This window comes from Monodelphis domestica, chromosome 3 (genome assembly GCF_027887165.1).
Source record: "Monodelphis domestica isolate mMonDom1 chromosome 3, mMonDom1.pri, whole genome shotgun sequence".
Lineage (NCBI taxonomy): Eukaryota > Metazoa > Chordata > Mammalia > Didelphimorphia > Didelphidae > Monodelphis > Monodelphis domestica.
Window position 1 is genome coordinate 45,772,873 of NC_077229.1, and position 14,941 is coordinate 45,787,813.

General features: G+C 41.2%; 1 long non-coding RNA gene across 1 annotated transcript in view; it reads left to right on the forward strand.

The window, feature by feature from the left end:
- The window catches only part of LOC130458223 (uncharacterized), a 20,650-nt gene extending 6,934 nt beyond the window's left edge, over positions 1 to 13,716 (forward strand). The window contains exon 2 of the long non-coding RNA XR_008917328.1: positions 13,507 to 13,716. This is a non-coding gene — a long non-coding RNA (uncharacterized LOC130458223). The remainder of the gene's footprint in view (positions 1 to 13,506) is intronic.
- The last annotated feature ends 1,225 nt before the right edge of the window (positions 13,717 to 14,941 follow it).

A 14,941-nucleotide genomic window follows, 5' to 3' on the forward strand; every position in this document is an offset into this window, starting at 1 on the left:
GAGCCAGACCTTGTAATAAAATAGATTATCTGTGTGGAAACTATTTCAGGTTGTGGTGCCTGGCTTGCTGTTACTGGGGAGCTGCTACTAGGGGAACACCTGAAGCTGCTAGTTATAATGGAGATAGATGAGAGATGCTGCTAGAGAGATAAAGAGATGCTGCTACAGGGGAATGCTCTGGGGTTTGCCCACTGATCACTATTTGATGGCTAATGGATCAATGTTTTTCCTAACCTCCTCCTCCCTTCACTCCCTCCCTTCTCCTTCCCTCTCCCTCCCAGTTTCTTCTGAAGCTTGTGGCTTCATCCCTCCCCCCTGAGTGGACTATGATATTTATGAGGAAAAACTTCCTTTCTTCTCTCAGGTAAGGGGTTTATTGGGATAACAGGACAAGGAAACTGAGGTGAGAGGGATGAGGGTTTCCCTAATCTAAAATGAGGATTATGAGGGTTTGGGAAGTCACAGCTGTGACAGGGGGACAGTCAGAGAGATGGAGGATAACTATTAAGTCTTCTTTTCTTCTTTCAATTCACAAAACCACCAAGGTCTCTCAGCCTAATTTCAGAAGCCCTCCACCCCCACCCTCCAGGGTCCTTCAGCCTGGGACAGAAGCTAATAGGATCAGTTCAGCTTCTTCCCTTCCAGCCAGGCTTGCCTCCCTTGGTCAGGAAAACCCAGAGAAGAGGTTTCTCTCTCCTTTCTTGGTCAGTCACCCCCAGAGAGAGAGAATCAGTTCCTCCCCCTGGCCAGCTTCAACTGCCTCCTCCTGGGAACATTCTGTTTGGAATCTTCACCTTGATTTTGCAGATCAGGTCCCCAGCTTGGTCTGCATGCCTGGCTTGTCCTGCAAATCCTCTCTTTCTTCTTCCTCTTCCACAACCTAGAGACAGGAGGTCCTGGATTCAAATCTAGCCTCAAACACTTCCTAGCTATATATATGATCCTGGGTAAGTCACTGAACCCCAATTGCATAAGCTAATACTGCTCTTCTGTCTTGGAACAGATATTTAATATTGGAGTCTAAGGAAAAAGATATGGGCTTAAAATAAATAAATAAAATATACTCCACTGGCTCTCTGTTACCTCCAAGACCAAATATAAAGTCCTCTCTCTGGCTTTCAGGGTCCTCTATGTGACAAGGAAATCACTTTAAAAGACTGATATATATTAATTTAAGGTCGCCAAGGAATTCAGCTATGTAATTCCTAAATGAAAACTCAAGTCAGCAGTCAACCTTTTATGAAGTTTTAATTACAAACAGGAGGAAGAAAGGTATGAGAGAGAGAGAGAGAGAGAGAAAGGGGAGAGAAGGGAATAGGGCTTAAATACCCCCTCTGTTTAGGCTGGGCCAAAAGGCCCAAGCCCTTAGATAGCTGGGGCAAAGAAAGAAGATCAGTCCCTATCACTCACGTGACCAAAATGGAGAAACAGTCTCAGGGGCCTCCACCTCCAGCCTCCTTCAGAGCAGGCTTCTCAGAGCACAACCTCTCAGAGCAAAACCTCTCCAACCAACCCTCAGTCCTCAGACCCCTCTATCTTTAAGGAAACCATCTCAGTTCCCTCCCCTCAGTTCTCACATCTACCAATCACTGTCCATGTCTTCCCTGTGCCAATGGTGGCTCTAGCTTAACCCAGGACCGCCCAGAGGTCTTCCCCTTTGCACATGTCTGTTTGTAAAAAATAGACTCGAATACAGGACTACAATCCCCACGAGCCTTTGCTCCACTTCCCCAGAATGCCTTGTAATCTCACCTGGGCCGAGATCGAGAAGAGATTTAAGAAAAGGCTTTTGAAGGCTTTGGGGTCTTTTGAACTGCCGTTTTGGAGCAGAGGCATCTCTTCCATGATGTGAGGTTATTTTGTCTAGGCCTCTGGCCTAGGCACATGTTTCTTACTTGTATATTCTTAATCTTTAACCTTTAATAAGCCTCTAAAAAATATAATACTCCTTGCAGAGAGAAACTAATTTCTACCTGCCTCAGTCTCCCCATCTCCCCTAAATTTTAATCTTTACATGTTGAAGGTCGTATTCTCAAATAATTAAATTTTGATCTATGCTACAGCCCTTCCTAAATCCTGTTAGGACTGAGTAGGGTGGAGATTGTAAGTTCCAAGACATGGTTCTGTCATTCCAAGTATCTCTATTGTATCAATTCTAAAATCAATCATGACTCAAAGAACTTCCTGTTCTATGCTTAAGCATAGGTCAAAGCCCTTTCCATTGTTCAGCAAAAGGTTTCTGTCCTAAAGTAATCTTAAGTAGGGAGGAGAAGGACCCTCCCATGCCAAGGGGGTTCACATTCCAATAGACTATCAGTAGGAAATTTTTCAAGTATGAAATTTCCCAATGGTGAAATTTCCAACATTTATAAGTCTAAGAAATTTTAAGGTTTACATCTATAACCTGGCCCCACTCCTACCTTTGTAGTCTTCTTATACCTTATATCCCTTATCCCTTTCTCCTGGGTCTTCTTTCTGATTGGTAATGGAGAATACACTGGTAGAGGCCTATGAGCAATAGAATAGCTTCTCATAGTTATACATAAAAGTATAAAAATTTGATTTTTTCTAGTTAACATTTTCCTCCTCTCCCACTTCCCCTTCCTTAAAAAAATAAAATTAAACACTGTAAAAATTAATCATCAATAATTAAAATATTATATTTAAGGGATCATTAGAAGTAAAGGAATAAAAAGGTAACAATTAAAAAAAAGAGAGAGACCAAGTGCCCATGGCTGATCAGCCAGTTCAAAAACCCCTGTGCTTACTTACCACCACCATGCTTACAACCTTCAAGCCAAAGAGAGCAAGCAGGACTGCCCACTGAATATTTTATTCCCTGTCTACAGGAATTACATAATGACAGGAAGTCAGTGGGTTCCCAGGAAATATAGTTCTTTTTTAGGGTAACAGATTTTCAATTATACAACACATATAGCAAATATTCCTAGTCAAGCAAAGTGAATCCTTGCATTGATTGGCCTTGTCCAAAACTGTATATCTCATACCGTACCCTGAGGCCACCACTTCTCTGTCAGGAGGTGGATAGCAAACATCATCATCATGGGCCTTTGGAATTTGGTTGATTGCTGTAATTATCAGAGTTTTTAGGTTTTTTTAAGTTGTTTGTCTTTATGGTGTTGTAAAGGGATAAATTATTCTCCTGGTTCTGCTCACCTTACTATGTATACTATGTATCAGTTTATACAAATCTTCCCAGGTCTCTCTGAAACTGTCTCCTTCATTTCTTTTTTTAATATTGTTATTCAAAGTTATTTTATTTTCCCAATTACAGTAACTCTTTCATTTCTTAAAGCACAATAATATTCCCTTCTACTTGCATAGCATAATTTGTTCAGCAATTTCCAACCAATGGGCACAGTTTTAGTTTCTAGTTCTTTGACATTGCAGAAAGAGCTCTTCTAAATATTTTTTTGTTTATGTGGTTCTTTTTCCTATTTTAATGAAGTTTTTTTGAGGAATGGAGATAGTCAAAAGGAATGTATGGTGAGTAACTTTATAGGTATGATTTCTAATTGTATTCCAGGATGGCAATACCAATTCACAATGCACCAAAAAATGTGTCAATGTGCCATTTTCCCATGACCCCTCCAACAATTCTCATTTTCCCTTTATTCAATTTTGATATTTTGATATATGTACGGTAAAGTTTGGAGAATTACTTTAACTTGCAATTTGATTAATCGAGGATTCCTTTCAGACTCAACTCAAGCTTTTTCTGCAGGAATCCTTATCTGGTTCCCTCTGTTCTCATAGCTTTCCCTTCCCTGGATACTCTTCCATCTACTCTGTATCTTATATGTATCTATTTACTGTATTTACATGCCTTTTCCTTTAGAATGTAAGCTTTTTGAGAGCAGGAACTTTTTCTTTGAGTTCCTAATCCTTGGCATAGTTCCTGGTACAGAATAATTAATAAATGATTACTGATTGAAGGACATTACCCAAATTATACTATCTGCTTCAAAGGGTCACTGTGAAGGTCAAGTTTGTCAAGGTATTGTGCAGGTGGAAAATTTGCCACACCTGAGCTACATTCCCAGCATCCTTTTAAGTTATGTCCTCATTTTATGTAGGGAGACTTGCGAGATAAATTTGGCCGAGACCCTTGCAGCGTGGGACAAATTTTCCACCTGCACAGTATATAAAAATGCTTTGAACATTTTAAAGTGAAATATATTTGTTATTGTTAGTATTTCTCTCAAACAGAACCTTTCGGAATAATGTCTGGTCCTTCCTTCGGAAGAGTCAAGATTTCAAAGACTTCAATGTCTCCTGGGGATTTCAGCCACCTAGTCTACCAAGCTGTTTGCCAATGCCAGCACTGAGGAGATTAGCCATTCTGGGTGACCACTTTGTGTCTTAGGAAAAACAGTTCTTTAGTTCAAAGTTGTGGTTGTGCCTGTCCAGACTTCCACGAGGTTGAGATAAAACCCTGAAGGTTTTGAGAGGAAATTAAAACTCCTGTCTATCCACTCACTAGAACTTCTGTGCCCATCCCTCCTGCTGGCTCCATCTCTATGCGATGCCCTGGCCAGGACCTGGCTGGCTTACTAAAGCACAGGCTCCAGGGCCAGGAAGCTGGCAGTGCCTGAGGCCCAGGAAGAACTGGGGCAGGTGGTGCTCAGCCTTATCTGTAGGTTGACCAGCCTCATTACAAATCTGTGCCCTTGTTCTCCCTGCAGGTCAAGGCACCTGCTACATTATTCACAAGCCCAGTCTGTGTTTAGCACAGGGGCCCAGTGCCCCATGCCAGGTGGCTGCTCTGGAGCCAGGTGTATCAGATAATTTCCATCCACTGGCTGCCTCTCACTCTTGTTGAAAGGGCTCTTTCTCACTCACTTGCCAGCTTTGAATGAACTGTCCCTCTCATCCTTCAAGACTAGGCTCAAATATCACAACTGTTCCATCCCTGGGTCGGTAAATCTGCCCTTCCCCTGTAATGTGCGGATATTTATAACCCTTTGGGGGAATTGGTTAGTGCAAGCACTATGATTCCCATTTTACAGATGAGGAAACTGAGTGAGGTTCGGGGAAGTTACACAATGTGCTGCAGGTCACACAGTGAGTGTCAGAGGCAAAACTGGAATCCTGGTCCTCCAGTCTCCAGGCCCACCATGCTGTCCAGCAGAGGCTCTGGATAGGCAGGGAATGCATCTGAAGGCTTGGTTTCTAGTCCTGACTATATCACAAAGCTGCTCACACTTGGAAAAAACAGGAAACTACTCAAGTAGTCAGAAAAACCTTGTGTTTAATCAGGAAAGAGAGAGTGTTCAATATTTGGCCGCAGCGTAGTCAGGGGCTCTGGGACTCCGGGACCAGTATCTCTGTGAGAATGCACCGCGCAAGATGATTCTCCGAAGAGTGACAGAACTTGGGGGTCTTTTATGCCCTCTGGAGAACTTGAAACAGCTCGCATGCATAGAGAGGCTGCAAAGAGACGGCAGCCAGCAGCTGGGGTATGAGGGAGTGGTCATGTACAATGAATACAAAAGGAAAGGGTCAAACCAAGAGCTGGGCTTCAAGAGAGAGGACTTTAACAATGGAAGAAGCTACTAAGACAATATTTGACTCTACAATCCCACCCAAATTGGGGTCACCAAACACTTCAAGGTCTATTGTTCAGTCTAAAACAGGTGTGCCCGGAACTTCCTGAGTGTGACTTCACAGAAAACCCATTTGTCATGGGTCAGAGGAGAAGGCTGGATGAAGGGTGCCTGGCGCGCAGGAAAGGGATACTCGTATCTAAAGCTATTTCTCTCCTCCTCCTCCTTTCTCTTTATCTCTCTCTCTCCGCTTTTCCCCTCTCTTTCTCTCTTCTTCTGCCTCTCTTTCTCCTTTCTCTCTTTTCCTTTCCTTCTCTCACTTCTTTCTCTTTCTCTCTTCTCTCCTCTCTCTATCTTCCTCCCCTCTGATTTTAAGATTCCTCCAAGTTCTGACAATTCTTCGATTCAGTCATTCCAAACTATTAAAATGACAAGGAAACATTGAAAAAGTCTGTGCCTTGAGAATGCGGAGAAAGCGCTCATGTCTCTTTAAAAGCATAATAGGGAAGGGAGGGGGTGGAGAGAGGGAGGAAATGAGGGCGGCCCTTGGGGGTAGAAAAAGGAGGAGGAGCACGTAATAGACGCAATGGACGCCGGAACAAGACTGCTCGTCCTTCTCTAATTGGGCATGCGTGGAGGCTTGAAACGCAGTGAAGGATAGCTTGCCCTTTCCTCTGCGCATGCGGATCTCTGGAAGCCAACTACGAGGCTTTTTCCAGGTGGGCGGAGACAATTGCGGCGCTCTTCCGTCTCACATTCTCCCGCGCTCTGAGGCCGACTCCTCCCTCTACTTGCTCTGGCCCCTTCCCCCTGCGCGCCTGCGCACAAGTCCTTTCTAGCCCAAGTCTCCCAGTGCCACTGGGGGCCTCCAGACTCCCTTCTCTATAAGTACAAAAAGATTCTTGTCTCTAGGAATTGGGGATAAAGTCTACAGAGTGAAAACGAGACTGTCAAAGCTATACAATTTTATAAGACGCAAAAAAATTAATTTTCCCGAATAAAGTCTTACCCCGAAAAAAAAATCGCTAAAAAGAAAAATACGCAGGGGCGAATATTACCACCCCCCCCGCCAAAAAAAACCCAAACAATAAAAAACTTTTTCCCCGCAATGAAAATTTCTTTTCCCACCTATAGACTTTTTCTTTCAGAATCTAGCTGTAGAGAATCAGGGGACAACCTATAAAAGGGGACTGAATTTGGGATCAGACAGCGTTGTCCAGGGTCCTAGATTTGTTTCTTGTCATCTGTGTAGTCTCTGGGGGTCTCAGAAGACAACAGATTAGAGGCGAGGGTTGGGAAGCTGGTTTTAAAAATATTATTTATCGATCCCTCACCTTCCACCTTAGAATTAATACTGGATATTGCTTCCAAGGCAGAGGAGTTCTAAGGGCTTGGCAATAAGGGTTAAGTGACTTGTTCAGGAGCACACAGTTGGGAAGTGTCTGATTTTAGATTTGAACCTAGGACCTCCCATCTCCAGGTCTGATTCTTAATAGGCTGAGCTACCTAGCTGTCTCCTGAACTTATGTTTTAAGAAGTACCTGAACAGATAACTGCATTTCATTTACTTTCTCATTTTAATATATATTATTTTGTCTTTAAAAATCTGATTCTGAGGAGTCCCTAGGCTTCACTTTTAAACCATTGGAGGGGTCCAGGACACCTAAAAGGTTTAAGAGTCTCAGCCTTGACGATCTGGAAGGTGTCTTGGGATCCCTAAGCCCCATATTTAAGGAGAGCTGCTTCCCATCTCTGTAGGATTAATTAAGTACCTTAAAGGCTTCTAGGGAAGGAGGTGGAAGGATGTTTCATTCATAAGTATTTTTCTTATTGTTGGGTTGGGGGGGTGAGGGAAGACTTTATTAAGGAAAATTGATACTAAACACAAATACTAAATTAGTCTTCCTAAGGCACTAAGGTCTGACTGTGTTCCTCCACTGCTCAGAAAAAGTTCTGTAGCTTTCTATTGCTTCTAGGATTATTTAAATACTCTGTCACTTTTCTTAGTTATGTGATCCTGGACAAGTCACTTAACCCCCATTGCCTGGCCCTTACTGCTCTTCTGCCTTGGAACTAATAATACATGTATTGATTCTAAGGCAGAAGGTTAAAAATGTTAAAAAAAAAATACTCTGACTTTTAAGACCTTCCACAATTTAATCCCACCCTAATATTTCATTCCTAATATTCTACTAGCTTCTATAAACTCTGATCAAACCAAACTGAACTCTTGGCTATTTCCTAGTCTTATCCAGCTTTTCCCTTTTATTTATTTATTGTATTGTATTTTTGAGTTCTGAGCTGCCTTCCTCTCTCTCTCTCTCTCTCTCTCTCTCTCTCTCTCTCTCTCTCTCTTTCTCTCTCTCTCCCCTTCCCAACCCCCTGCACTAGAAAAGGTCACCATTTGGCACATATATGTGAAATTATACAATACTTTTTCCCTTATATCAGGTTCTTTGGAAGTGGATAGTATCTTTCTTCATAGGTCCTTTGTAGAGGATTTTGACAACTTGCCTTCAAGAAGCCCCTAGATGGACCTTTGATCCAGACTGAACAATAAACCCTCAAGTACCTTTCGATCATCCAAGTCAGAATTCAGCTAAGTTAATCAAAACCTTAATTACTTGTCTGATCACTCTAAAACTCTGGCTATTGCATCTAGGCTTCTCCCAGCCACTCCCAGGCTAGTGCTTCTGCAGGTGGCAGGATCTATGCTCTTCCTCATCTCCAAAAGTCCATAGAAACACTTTGTATTTTGTAGTTCATCATAAATCCCAAAATTGAGGTTCTCTGAGTCTTCTCAGAGATTGATCTGGTTGCCTCCATTAAAAACCCTAATTATGACTAATTTGGTAGTCCTTTGTTTTTCAAGCTGACAATTTGAACATTCATATTACTCAGAATAGTTTAGTCATTCACAGCTACTCTTTGAACAATCTTAGTGTTACTGAATGCAACATTCTCTTGATCTTGCTCATTTCATTCTTCATTATTTCATGCATGTCTTCTATGTTCTCTAAAATCAACCTACTCATCATTTCTTACAACACAGTATATTCCAGCACAACCATATACCACAGTTTATTCATCCATTCCCACTGGATGGGCATCCCTTCAATTTCCAGTTCTTTGCCACCACAAAGAAAGCTGTTATAAATATTTAGAATATATAGGCTCTTTTCCTTTTTTTTTATCACCTTGAGAAACAGATCTAGTAGTGATATTGCTAGGTCAAAGGGTATTCACTGCTGTAACTCTTTGTGTATAATTCTAGATTGTGTTCCAGAATGGTTGAATCAGTTCCACAGTTCCACCAACAGTGTATTAGTGTCACCATTTTTTCACATCCCCACTAGCATTTGTTGTTTTGCCCTTCTATCACTTTAGCCAATCTAACAGGTGTAATATGATACCTCAGTTGTTTTAATTTGCATTTCTCTAATCAATGACAAGTTAGAGTATTTTTTCATGAGTATACATAGCCTTGATTCCTTCTTCCAAAAACTGCATTTTCACCATCCTTTGATCATTTATCAATGGGGGGATGATTCTTATTCTTATAAATTTGTCTTCCTTCTCTATATATTTGAGATAGGAGGCTGTCTATAAAATTCCCCTCCCAATTTTATTATTTCCTTCTAATCTTGGTTATATTGGTATTATAGGTATAAAGTCTTTTTTTTTTTTAACCCTTACCTTCTCTCTTGGAATCAATAATGTGCATTGGTTCCAAGGCAGAAGAGTGGTAAGGGCTAGGTAATGGGGGTTAAGTGACTTGCCCAGGGTCTCACATCTGGGAAGTGTCTGAGGTCAGATTTGAACAGAGGACCTCTCTAGGCCTGACTCTCAATCCATTGAGTCACCCAACTGCCTCTGGTATAAAATCTTTTTAATGTAATATAGTCAAAATGATCCATTTTACATATAACAATGTTCTCTATCTTTCATTTATTCCCAAGTTAACCTATCCATAAATTTGATAGATAACATATTCCATATTCTTTTAATTTATTTATACTAACTTCCTTTATGTCTAGATCATGTATCCATTTTGACCTTATTTTGGTAAATGGTGTAAGACATTGGTCTAGTTTCTGCCAGACTGCTTTCCAGTTTTCCCAACAATATTTGCCAAATAAGTTTTTATTTCCCCAAACTTAAATTTTTGTGTTTGTTAAACACAAAGTTATTATAATAATTTATTACTACATGTCATATACCTACTCTACTCCACTGATCCATCATTCTATTTCTTTGTCAATACCAGATAATTTGATAATTATTATCCTTTAATGGAGTTTAAAATCTGGTAGTGCTAGATCTCCTTCCTTTATTTTTTTTTCTTGAATACCTTTGATATTCTTTGGCCTTTGTCCTTCCAAATGAGTTTTGTTATTTTTTCTAGCTCAATAAAAAAAATTTTTTTTGGTACTTTCCTCCTCTCTTGACTCTGTGAATTTTGCTGGGAAGGCCATGATCAGTACTGCTTAATCTCTTGAAATCCTTATCTTCCCAGGCCCAACTCAGACACTCTCTCCCATGAGGCTTTCCATGATCCCTGAAGCTGAAAATGATCTCTCTTCCTCTTCAAATTTTCCTAGAGCACTTTGGAGTTCTCCTTTGTCTCTGATCCAGTTTGCTTTGAACTATAGTTATTTAGCACAGAATAGGAGAGTGATAGGGAATGGGCCTCTGATTTCATGGGTGTAGGGAATTCCCAGGAGAGGAAATTCCTTTTGCTAATGCAGGTCAGCACCACTTTGGCAAATTTCAGTTTCTGAAAGTGACTTACTTAGGGTCACATATGAGGCAAGACTTGAACCTAGGCCTTCCTGACTTTAACAGTAACATATCAGTGAGGCAGAAGCCACCCATGCTGACCAGGTAAGCACTTAATAAGTGATTGTAGATTAATTATTGTCTGTAGATGTTGTAGGGCTCCCCCCCCAATATTAAATCCTTAAAGGCAGAATTGAGTTCTTGCTTTTCTTCTCACCCTAATCTTGCCTCATGGGGTTGGTGTGAAGATCAAATAAAAATATATTTGTAAAGTGCCAAGCACAATGCCTGGCACCTAGTAGTTACTTCAATCAATCAATCAATAATATGTATTAAATTCTTACTAGATGCCAGGCACTGGGCTAAGTGCTGGGGTTACAAAAAGGGGCAAAAGCTCCAAAAGAGCTTATAAGTCTAATGGGGGAAGACAACATGCTGACAAATATATACAAAATAAGCTATATAGAAAACAAATAGGATATAATGAAAAGAGGGAAAACACTGGATTTTTTTTTAATCCTTACTTTGTGTCTTAGTAACAATTCTAAGACAGAAAAGCAAGGGTTAGGCAAAGAGGGTTTAAGTGATTTTCTCAGGGTCATGCAGCCAGGAATATCTGAGGTCCTATTTGAACCCAGGTCCATCCTAAGGACAGTTCTGGTGCTCTATCTCCACTGTGCCACCTAGCTGCCACCAAAAGCACTGGAACTAAGAGGGGGAAGAATTCTCTCCTTTCCTTCCTTCCTCTCTCCCCTCTTCCTTCTGCTCTACATCCTTCCTTCCTTCCTTCCTTCCTTCCTTCCTTCCTTCCTTCCTTCCTTCCTTCCTTCCTTCCTTCCTTCCTTCCTTCCTTCCTTCCTTCCTTCCTTCCTTCCTTCCTTCCTTCCTTCCTTCCTTCCCCCCAGAACTTAGTAGTGTCTGTTCAATGGAACCATAACCTGTTCTCAAAAAATTCACTTGGAGAAAACAAGAAACAAATAGCCCAGACAGTAAGAGAACACATATAATAACCATGTCAGAGTATGTGGTCCAGGTGATCAATACTTTGGGAAATGGGTAGAAAGGAAATAACTTTAGTATAACAAATGTGGACTTTGGATTAGGAAGACCTAGGTTTGAATCCAACCTCTGGCACTTAGTAGTGGTCCAAGGTACTTTACCTCTCTGGGCCCTAGTTTCTTCATCTGTAAAAAGGAGATGATTATAATATCTGCTACACAGGCTTGTTATAAAGCCAAAATAAGATAACATATGCAAAGCATTTTGTGAACCTTTAGGTACAATATAAATGGCAGTTATTGTGATTATTATGCTTAATGATATTCAATTTAATTCAGCAATCACTTTTTAGGCAATTATGAGTCACAAGGCAGTGTTCTAGGTACTAGGAATACAAATACAAGAAGAAAATCATCACTGCCCTCAAGGAGATTCCATTCTACTGTTTAGATGTGTCCACCTCTTTGTGACCCTATTTGGAGTTTTCTTTTTTCATTTTTTTAAAAAATATTTTATTTCCCCATTTACATGTAATAACAACCTTCAACATCCTTTCCCCCCCAAACTTATAGGACTCAAATTGTCTCCCTCTCTTCTTTCCCCCCTCCTAGAGATGGTAAGCAATTTGATTTGGGTTATACATGTATTATGTAAAACTGACTTCCATATTGGTCCTTGTTGTAAGAGAATGCTCATATAAAATCAAAACCCATTTGGGATTTTTTTTTAACCCTCACCTTCCATCTTGGAATCAGTACTGTGTATTGGTTCCAAGGCAGAAGAATGGTAAGGGATAGGCAATGGGGGTCAAGTGACTTGTCTAGGGTCACACAGCTAGGAAGTGTCTAAGGCCAAATTTGAACCCAGGACTTCTCATCTCTGGGCCTGACTCTCATTCCACTGAGCTATCCCTCCCCGCCCCCCAATTTGGTATTTTCTTGGCAAAGATACTGGAACAGTTAGCCATTTCCTTCTCCAACTTATTTTTCAGAAAAGGAAATTGAGGCAGAATAAAGCAATTTGCCCACGGTCACACAGCTAGTAAGTATTGGAAGTTGGATTTGAACTCAGGACTTCCTGACTCCAAGCCTGGTACTCTTTCCACAGTTCCATCTAGCCATCCTTCCATTCTACTAGAGGAGTATGTTTACTCCATCTGTAAATACAAAGCGACACAAAGTGTTTTGAGGAAAAAGAAAGTTTCTCTGCTAATGGCTGTGGAAAGGAAACAAGACTGACAGTTGGTGGGGAAGGGGCAACTGAGAGTAGCAGTTGGGTCTTGTGACTAACACTTCCTTCCTGCCAGGTTTTACTTCCTTCCTGGTGTTGGAGGAGGGAGGAGCTCATTCAGCCCAGTCTGGAATGGAGTACCTCTACTCTGTTCAGCCCAAAGATACAGGCTTCTGAAGGTTAGAACTGTTCTTGTTTGCTTTCTGTCTACTGCTAAGATTCTGAATTAGACAAAGCAAGGACTGATATAGAGTAGCCAGAAGTGGGAGAAACCCACCACCAGCCTATGAGGCCTGGCCTCAGCTCTGTAGCTGAGGAAAAAACTCCAATCTCAACCAGTTATTAAACTTTATATTATTTCAATTCACAGTCAGATAAGTAGATTATCTTTCTGGGGCATAGAGGGAGCTGAACATCAGTTCAGTCATTCAACGACAAACAGTCCTTATCAGACCCCTGCTGCTTCCTCTCGGCAGGGGGCATCTCTCTCCTTTGCCTCACTGAGCAATATTTCCTCTCTTCCCTCAACTCCTCCATACCCTGCTACAAACCTTCCATTATTTCCCATTTTTCTAATCCCCCCATTTCCTTTCCCAATAAATATTACATGACTCCACAGAGCATCCATTCTCTTGTCAGAAACAAACTTGCGAAATGGGTTGGAAGTTTAGACCTTGCTAGAAGTAGCCCCTTGGGAAGTTCATTAGGTTATATCTTTTCAATCCAGATTTTAGCCAGGAAATGCACTTTAAGCCACAATTCAAGTGGGTCACATAAAGTTGGAAAAGCCAAAGAATCTTAATGGGAATAGAGCCCAAACTAGATGTTGGAGTTTTGCCCAGATCTTGAACTTTATGTGAGGGGAAACAAGCCAATTGGTGATAAAGTTATGAAATTTTGTATGTGAACAATTTTATATTTTAAACCCTAGATGGAATTGAGAGGAACCAGGACCAAAACACTAGGTGGCAAGATTCCAGACACTCTCCTGGGCTTGGATGCCAACCTACCTTCTCACTGGATCTCCACCAGCTCTGAAGAATTGGAGAGGTGCATGATGGGTATGGGTCAACTGCAACATATGACCCATGAGGAGTTGTAAAGAATAATAGGAATAAAGGATGGAGTGACAGGAAGAGAAGATGGGCTGGTCTGATGGCAAGAGAGAGGGATGACAGGTGGGTGGTCAGAGTGTTCCACTGGCATCCTCCCAAAGTTAGGAGAAAGTGAGGGTGTTTCAGCATGCTTAATGGACCCCCCTTCCCCTCTCGTGGCAAATCTATGGGAAGACATGAACAAAAAAGTAGCCATAGGATAGCCAGATGTGGATGGGTTTGCAATCTGTATCCAAATTGATGCAATCTCAGATTCATTGGAGAATTTGACTGGTATACATTATATATATATATGCACACACATATGCATATCAGTTTATCAGCAAGCATAAGAGATTGGGGGAGAGAAATAGAGAGAAAATAGCTAAACAAATTATGGTATGTGACTTTAAAAAATATTATTTGCCAAAAGAAATGATGAAAGGAATATTTTCTGAGAAAATTGGGAAGACTTGAATGGAAAGAAAGAAAAAATGGGGGGGAAGCTGGGTAGCTCAGTGGATTGAGAGTCAGGCCTAGAGATGGGAGGTCCTGGGTTCAAATCTGGATTCAGACACTTCCCAGCTGTGTGACCTTGGGCAAGTCACTTGACCCCCATTGCCTAGCCCTTACTACTCTTCTGCCTTGGAGCCAAGGTAAGAGTTTAAAAAAAATTAAAAGAAAAGAAAAAAGAAAGAAAAATGGGAAGAAGGAAAGCTACAGAGTGAAGTGAAAAGGAGCAGGAGGATAATTTCTATAATAAAAAACAATTTGAAAATTCTGAGACCTATAATAAATGTAATAACTATAATTTCAGGGAGCTGATAGAGCATGCTATCCACTTCCTTTTTTTTTTTTATTAAAACCCTTACCTTCCATCTTGGAGTCAATACTGTGAATTGGCTCCAGGGCAGAAGAGTGGTAAGGGCTAGGCAATGGGGGTCAAATGACTTGCCCAGGGTCACACAGCTGGGAAGTATCTGAGGCCAGATTTGAACCTAGGACCTCTAGACCTGGTTCTCAATCCACTGAACTACCCAGCTGCCTCTCCCCCCTTTTTTAAATCCTTACCTTCTGTCTTAGAATCAATACTGTGTATTGGTTCCAAGGCAGAAGATCGTTTAAAGGCTGGACAATGCAATAAGGATTAAGTGACTTGCCCAGGGTCACACAGCTAAGAAGTGTCCGAGTTGAACTCATGTCCTCCTGACTCCAGACATGGCACTCTATCCATTGTGCCACCTAGCTGCCCCTATCCAATTCCTCAGAGAG